Here is an 8,227-nt window from a genome sequence, read left to right as displayed (position 1 = left end):
TATGTTGGGCATACTAAATATTGTTTCACAAGTTATTTGATGGAAACTTGGCTTATCAAGTGATCTTTTATGTGTTTATGTATTTTATACGATAAATTGTATTTTGATCTTGTAATGATTTGCTCATGTTTTTAAAATGTCTTATTTGTTTTATTATGTCTCACTAAGTGAATACTTAGTGTGTGATGATTTTTACGCGTAGGTTTATTGTACAAATCAGAGTGAGGAATATAGTTGATATCATATGTCAAGGGTTGCCTCATTAGTAATAGTATGCCATCTCTAGATGTTTATTTTGATATTACTAGTTGGCATGTACTTAGATATGTTGTGATGCTCTGATAAGATACTTGGTATTTGGTTGTAGTATTATATTACTTTTGAACTTAAACTACTGTTTGATGGATTTTAAACGTTATTTTATATATATGTATTTGAAGAATATTTTATAAACTATATTATTAAACTGTTTATTTAAAGGAACAAAATTTTACTGGTTTTCAAGTACGAAAATGTTTTAAAAGTCATGTGACATCTATGACTCGTGTACGGAGGCGTATATAGGGAATAGGTGTTACACCTTGGTTCTCCAATCGGACCACATTCAAACGATCTACCACTCACAATCGCCTCACAAAGTTACACACATGAAGATAACATCAATCACTAGTAAAACTAGCACAAGCTCATATTTAAGCAACACAAACAATTATACCACAAGGTTAAAAGCATTCATCAAATTATTTCATTAACTCAAATCAATTATTCATGCATAACAAGATCAACTCAAGCTTCAAAACAAGAGATCATGACAAAATTAACAAGTCAACGAAGGCAATCAATAGTAATAAAAATCGAGATACCCCATCAAACCAACATGAATAAATAATGTGAAATTCTCACTCTACCTCCTCACTTAAGGAGTATTGTCCCAATACAAAATAAATAAAGTAAAGGAGAAGGGATAGAAATACTCTCCATGTCTAGCATCGGTGGGCTGTCCGGTGGTATAGGAATATTGACCTTTATTCGAATCAACATCATGTCCATAATTTTGATCTCGATTAGAAAAATACCTGGTGTACCTAAAAAAATATAAAGAAAAATAAATTCCAAAAATAAAATAATAATAAAATGGGTTGTCTCCCATTAGAGTGTTTTTGTTTAATGTCGTTAGCTAGACAACCTGATTCAGACTACATGTTCCGCGAGAGATGCTTCATATGCTTTTTCCAACTAAGAAATTTGTTATGATAAATTCTTCGATCATAGAAGTTTTTCCTTCTTTCATTCTCATAGGCTTTTCTTCGGATCATTTTCAGCTTTGGAACTTTATCTAAAATAGATAAATTATCTCCTTCACCTAAAAAAGTGTTATTCAAAAGTTCTGAAAAGTGATTTTAATTCCAACTTTAATGCCTGCAAAATAGATGGAAAAATGTAAATTGAGTAGGCATCAAATTTAAATGTTTACTTAGCTCTTTGTTAAATGATCGCGAGTCCACGCTAAAAGCGATATCCACGTTTTTTGCCTTATTTCAATCTTTGAATTCCTGTACAACTCATAAAAAAAGATTATGTTTAAAAGGATCAATTATATTGACAAAGCTAACATTAGCCACAGAGTTAGGATGCTTCATTTCCTTATAAACATCAAATTTCACCACTTCACCGTCAAACTCCATGGCGAGAGTTCCGCTTCTAATATCAATTTTAGTGTTAGTCGTGCTTAGGAATAGTATTCCGAGTATAATTTCAGAAGAGTTATTGGAATAATCATATTCCATGTTAATTACGTAAAAATTTGCTTGAAAAATAAATCGTTTAACTTTACCAACATATTTTCAAGAATCCCTTCAGGATACACCACGGATCTATCAACGAGCTGGATTGTTACATATGTTTCCTTTGAAGGCTCGACACTAAGTAAGTTATATATCGAAAGAGGCATAACATTTATTAAAGCACCCAAATCACGAATAACTTGTTTTACACCTACCTTACCAGTTTTAAAAGGAATAACAAACATACCTTGATTCTTGTAGTTAGGTGGAATTTTATGTTGAAAGATAGAATAAATATTTTCACCTAAGTTTATCTTTTCATTACTGGTAAGCTTCCTTTTATTTGTGCAAAGATCCTTAAAAAATCTAGCATACCGTGGAACCTTTTTGATAACATCAAGGATGGGTATATTTATCTCAACCTTCCAAAATACATAAAGTATTTCCTTTTCCTCGGATTCTTTATCATGCTTAACTAATCTCAACGAAAAAGGAGGTGGAACGACATAGGATGATGGTATAGAAGATGACGCATTAACTTTTGAATCTTTCTTCTTCTCATGGGTCTTTACGTCAACTACTTTTTGTGGGTTAGTTTCAACGATGGTGCCACTTGAAAGGGTAATGGCGATGATGTTTTACATTGAATTTGGCTCAGTTTGAGAAGGTAATTTTCCTTGGGATTCCAATCGACTCACAGCTTGAGCTAGTTGACTCATCTGCTTGTCGAGCTCTTGAAAATTAGCTTCAGTCCTAACTTGAAATTTCTCCTGGGATATCACCAAACATTTAGAAATCGACACTAAGGATCATTTTTTCGATTGATACTGTTGAGGTAGAGATGGTCTCGGTGATATGCTTGATTTGGTCTCGGATTCTGCCCATAATTAAAATCCAGGTGATCTCGCCATCCCGTATTGTAGGTATTGGTGTGAGGATTATAGGATCTTTAAGGAGATCCTGGAAAATTTCCCATTGCATCTGCATGAGCTGTAGTATCTTCTTGAAGCATCATACAACTATCCGTGGGGTTTATTCAACATCTTGCATATTCCACATAGCCTTGTTGATCCTATTTTACCTGTAATGAGAGATTGAACCATATTAGTTAACTTATCAATTTTATCCTTTAGAGAAAAAGTACTTATCTCGTGAACCTGTCGTGAGGATTCACTAGATGGACGAAAATATTGAGAGTTGGAAGCCATAGATTTCTGGACGCGGTGGGAGTCATATTGACGAGAGCTCATCCACTTTCTATGTCAATTATCTTCATCTCCATGGGAAATAAGCCTTCATAGAAGTACTGGAGAAGAGTTTGTTCAGTTAATCCTTGTTGCGATCAGCTAGCGCATAATTTCTTGAACCGTTCCCAATAATCATATAGTGACTCGTTATCTTTCTGGTGAACTCCTAAGATGCTTCTCCTTAATTCACTTGCTTTCACCACAGGAAAGAACCTATCAAGAAAAATCGAGTCATATCAGTCCACGTAGTAAAAAAATTTTTTGGTAAATAAAATAACCAATCCTTAGCAAAAACGGCTAAGGAAAATGATAAAGCATGAAGTTTAATCTAATGCTAAGATACTCCCTATGGTTTCATGCTAGAGCAAACCATGTGAAATTCGGTGAGATGCTTATGCAGATTGTCACTTAATAATCTATTAAAGGTAGGGAGAAAATGAATTAACTGTCTTGAGCTTAAACGATGTATCTCCATGAGGCAATGCGATGCATAATGGTGTTGGATCGACAGTTACCGCAGCTTATTCTCGGATTGTCTATTGATCAATTGGAATTGGTTCTTTGAAGTCTTATTCGGTGTGAGAGAAGTTTTATGCGTCAAAAGGTATCTCCAAATTTAGTTCGAATTGTTTTGATTTTGTTGTTGTTGTTGCCTTTCTCGTAGTCTATATGCGTGTATTCTTTAGGCCATTGCTTCGATTTCAGGTACTCAATCTACTAGTTTGCCTGGATTTTTCCTGTTCGTGAATCAAAACAATAAACAATATTAGTAAATTTGTCGAAGTCACCGATAATGATGCCAATTTCACAAGCGTCGAATTTGCCAAATAAAAATAATTCCTTATTCTCAAATAAATAAATAAATAAAGTAGTATTGAGAAGTAAGGTCGATCCACAGAGACTAAAAAGGTTTGATAATTTTGTTTCTATGATTGAATCAACTGCAAAAAATAAAAAGGGGATTTAAAATTAATGAAAAAAATGAAAAAAATAAATAAGTAAATATTGAATAAAAAAGAATAATGAGAAAATAAATAAAGTAGATAAAGTAGAAGAATTCAATAAAGAAGATATAACCTCATGTTTTGCTTAGTCTAAATTTCAATCGATCATCGAAATATAAATTTTCCCTTTGTGATGTATGCTGGTTACAGTCAACAACAACAACAACAACCAAACCCTATTCCCATATGCAATGGGGTAAGGGGGAGGTAGGGTAGTAGGCTGTCCCCAACGCCAGGTTGAGAGAAGCTTCTGTGGAAGACCTCCGGCATTCAAAAAAAAAAATTACAAATGAAGATAAAATGCAATGCATGTATAAATAAATAAATAAATAAATAAATAAATAAATACATAGTTGAAAAAGTCTTCAGATGCAGTGAACATATGTGCGTCTGTAATGGGAAGTAATCCCTGCGTATGCTGGTTACAGTCAACAGGCCCAAACCCTGCAGCTAATTTTTCTCTCCCGTTAATCAAAATTTCAAAGTCTATCTCCGAAATATGATCTTTGTTGGTCTAGCCACGATCCAAAATAACTTTAAATTCTGGAAAAGCTTGACTCGAGTTATAGCTTCTCACCAAGAATCAAACTCAATCTTGATTCCTCTTAACGGATTGCCGTTAAGTTTGTTCACAAGAAACTGAATTACGACCAACTGTTCCGACTTCCAAACTTCAATCAAAATAGTCTTCAAATCAATATGCACCTTTTGAGCTGAAGATGTAATAACTTTTAAGAGAATGATCGATTGCCACTCCTAGTTTCTAGAGAATCAAGAATATGATTTGAAGGTATAAAGATCAAGATTCAATTCTCACGAATGGAATTGAGTTTCACAAAAACCTTTGTCTAAGTAGAAGTTTAGCTAAGCATGGATTGGATCATGCTTAACATTGTGAAAACAAAATAATGAAAGAAAATAAATAAAGAAAGAAAGATGGAGATGGAAGAAAATTAGAACTTCAATAAATAACCAAGAAAAATAAATTCAAATATGAGTTTCAACTATTGAACCTAAGTGGTATTTATAATCCAAGAGTTCTAAGCAAATAAAATAACTAATTCCTAAAATAATCAAACTAAAAATCCTAATAAGAGTTTTAATAAAATAACTAATTCTTAAATAAAATAATAATAGAATAATCAAACTAAAATCCTAAATTAAAAAGGTTTATAAATATCTAAGTCTTCTAGTTGATTTCTTCATCTTATAGATAACCTTGTCCTAGGTATATTTCAAATTAAATATTCAAGGATGTTCTACTTGTCTTCTATAATATACTAAATGGACCTTCGTAATCTACTAGTTTTTAGGCTAATTAATCCAATGAATCTCTTGTTCAAAATAAACTCAAAATAAATATAAATTACTAATATCCAAGCAATAAATGATAGGTAAATAATAATAAAAATATGCAATATTAAACTCTCATCACCTGACTTCTTTGGTAAGTGGAGTTTTGAGAGCGAAATAATATCCTCACGGTGACTTTCTTAGTGCTCGACTTGGTAGCCAGCCCTCATACATTTGGCTTAGTATTTGGAGTGCTCGAGGTTTTATAAAAAATGGATTACGATGGAAAGTAGGCTCCGGAACTTCTATCTTCATTTGGAACAATTTTTGGCTTCCTAGTAATCGGTCACACTTGATAACATCCCCGAGAATATTTGCTCTGGAATCGATAGTGGGTTGCACTATTGGAGGGAGAATGTTGTTCTCTCGTCATTCTCAATTGAGGAAGTAGATTTGATCTTGGGGATCCCATTGTCAAGTTTCCTTCAAGAAGATAAAAGGGTGTGGTGTGGTGAGAAAACAGGTTTGTACAATGTGCGTAGTGGATATCGAATGCTTTTACAGGACGAGAGTAATTCACAATTTAGTCATGCATACAACAAAATCTGGGCTAGAGCTTGCCAACGTAAAATCAAGGTACAAGCATGGAAATTTGTCTTAAACTTCGTTTCGACGTAACATAATTTACATATCAAATGATTGGTAAATGATCCATTTTGTCCTAACTGTACATATTTAGTCGAAACTTCTACCCATGTTATTACAGATTGTCGATTGGCAAAAGGTGTATGGGCGGGTTTGAACATAGATTGGTCTGAGCAAATGAATACAGTGGAGCTCCCCGACTGGCTTGAATGGGTTTTATCACATGGAGAATCGCACAAACACACGAAAATTTTGGTAACGATGTGGGCACTATGGTACTATCAAAATTTACAATATCATGAAGGTAAACAAACGATAATGGATGAAACCATTACCTTTATTCGTGCTCACTGTGTTGAGTTCTCCACTGCCTGTGACCGTACTCAAGGTCCCTCCCAGTCTCCTTTTGTTTGCTAGAGTCTGCCTATCGGTTCTACAATGAAGGTTAATTTCGATGCCAGTTTCTCGTAAGTTCACAAAATAGCTCGATCAGGTGTTATAATAAGAAATAGTGCATGCCAAATAATGGGTGCATGTAGACGATTACAACGAAGAGTTACCTCGCCATTTTTGGCTGAAGCTATGGCGATGATTCATGCAGTCTCTTTTGTCGTGGATTTGGGCTTTCGAGAGGTGATAATTGAGGGAGATTCCAGATCTGTAATCTCAATTCTCTCCTCCCCGACTTTTGATTATTCGTAAGTCAGAGCTCTCATTTGGGAGGCTCAAAGACGTGTTGAGGCTTTTGATGCATGCTCGTTTAATTTCATTCCTAGAGCTGGCAATTAGGCAGCACACCTGTTAGTGGCTGACGATGGACGAGAATCAACAGATTTCTTAGTTTCGTGTTTCTGGCTAGATTTGCTGTGGTGTGTGAGGTTCAATCATATTTTCTCTCCGCTTCTCTGATCGGCCTGAGATTTCAACGTTTTCTCTTTGGGTTTTGATTCAGAGAAGATGAAGGGCCTTTCATTTTCAACTTTACTTTGTTTTTTTTTTTTTTTTATTTCAAGATTTTCTTTCTCTTTATTGTTCTTTGAGTTTGTTTGTTCTTTATTCTTGTGCTTAATCGGACACATTATTTTAGTTTGTTCCAAGACTTTGGTCCATTGACTTTTATTTCAATAAAAAGACGGGTGTTTCTTTGGTTAAAAAAAGATTTTGATCGATAAAATTTAATATTTGTGTAATAAATTCGAGGGAAATTGAGTTTGATTTTGCCCCAAGTGGCACTTCTCGATTCTTTTTTAAATCAGATTGTTGTTTTACATTAGAAAAACTCTTCCTTTTTACTATGAAGAATCAAAAATCGAAAATTATTATTTTGTTTCAAGAATGGTGTCTTTCTTCTTTGTCATACTTATCATAACCAAAAACAACATTAATAATGTATTTAAAACATTATTTTAGTGCTTCGCATTAGGAGAGATAACATGAAAAGAAAGGGATTCCATGTGATTTCCAGTTGTATCTCCTTGTTAAATTTATGTTTTCAATAGTTTATTCAGTGCATTAATTGTATAATTGTTTTGAGCAATTTATATTTAGATAAAATTTAAAATTAATTATACATTTTAAAATAAAACAAATACTTATTTCTACATGTTTTAATCAATAATTATTATTTTTAAATGTTTAAACATAAAAGCGAGTGATAAATGATATTAATTTTTTGGTAAAAAGGCATTTGAGGCCCTCGTACTTTTTTAAAAAAATAATTTGGTCATCGAATTACATTTTCAACCAATGTGACCCTCTAATTCAAAAAATAAATCCAATATGACCATTTAACCAACATTTTTTTATTTGTTACTATTACAGTGCTTACGTAGTGATCCACGATGGTTGTTGACATGGTGGAAGACATGGAAAATTTATTTTCTTAATCTTATTCAAGGGCCAAATTATTTTTTTAATTTAGGGGCTTATTTATTTTTTAAAAAATATATAAAATTTATTTCAAAATTAAAAATTTAACTATAAAATATTTAAATATTCAAAAAATTAAATATAAAATATTAAAAAATTAAAATTAAAATACTAAAAATAAATATATATTAAAAATACTATTGAAAAATTAAAAAATAAAGATATATCATAAGCAAGATAAAACATAAATTATTAAAAAAAATATATTATAAATAATATGTACATCTAATTAGGGGTGTGAAAAAAATCCGATCCGATCGATTCAATCTGATGAACCGGTGATCCGATCCAAAAATTTAGATTTCTAATCCATTTTTTTTGAATA

Source organism: Hibiscus syriacus, unplaced genomic scaffold (genome assembly GCF_006381635.1).
Source record: "Hibiscus syriacus cultivar Baekdansim isolate YM2019G1 unplaced genomic scaffold, ASM638163v2 tig00113725_pilon, whole genome shotgun sequence".
NCBI lineage: Eukaryota > Viridiplantae > Streptophyta > Magnoliopsida > Malvales > Malvaceae > Hibiscus > Hibiscus syriacus.
The sequence above is the reverse complement of the archived record's forward strand: the minus strand, read 5'-3'. Positions refer to the sequence as shown.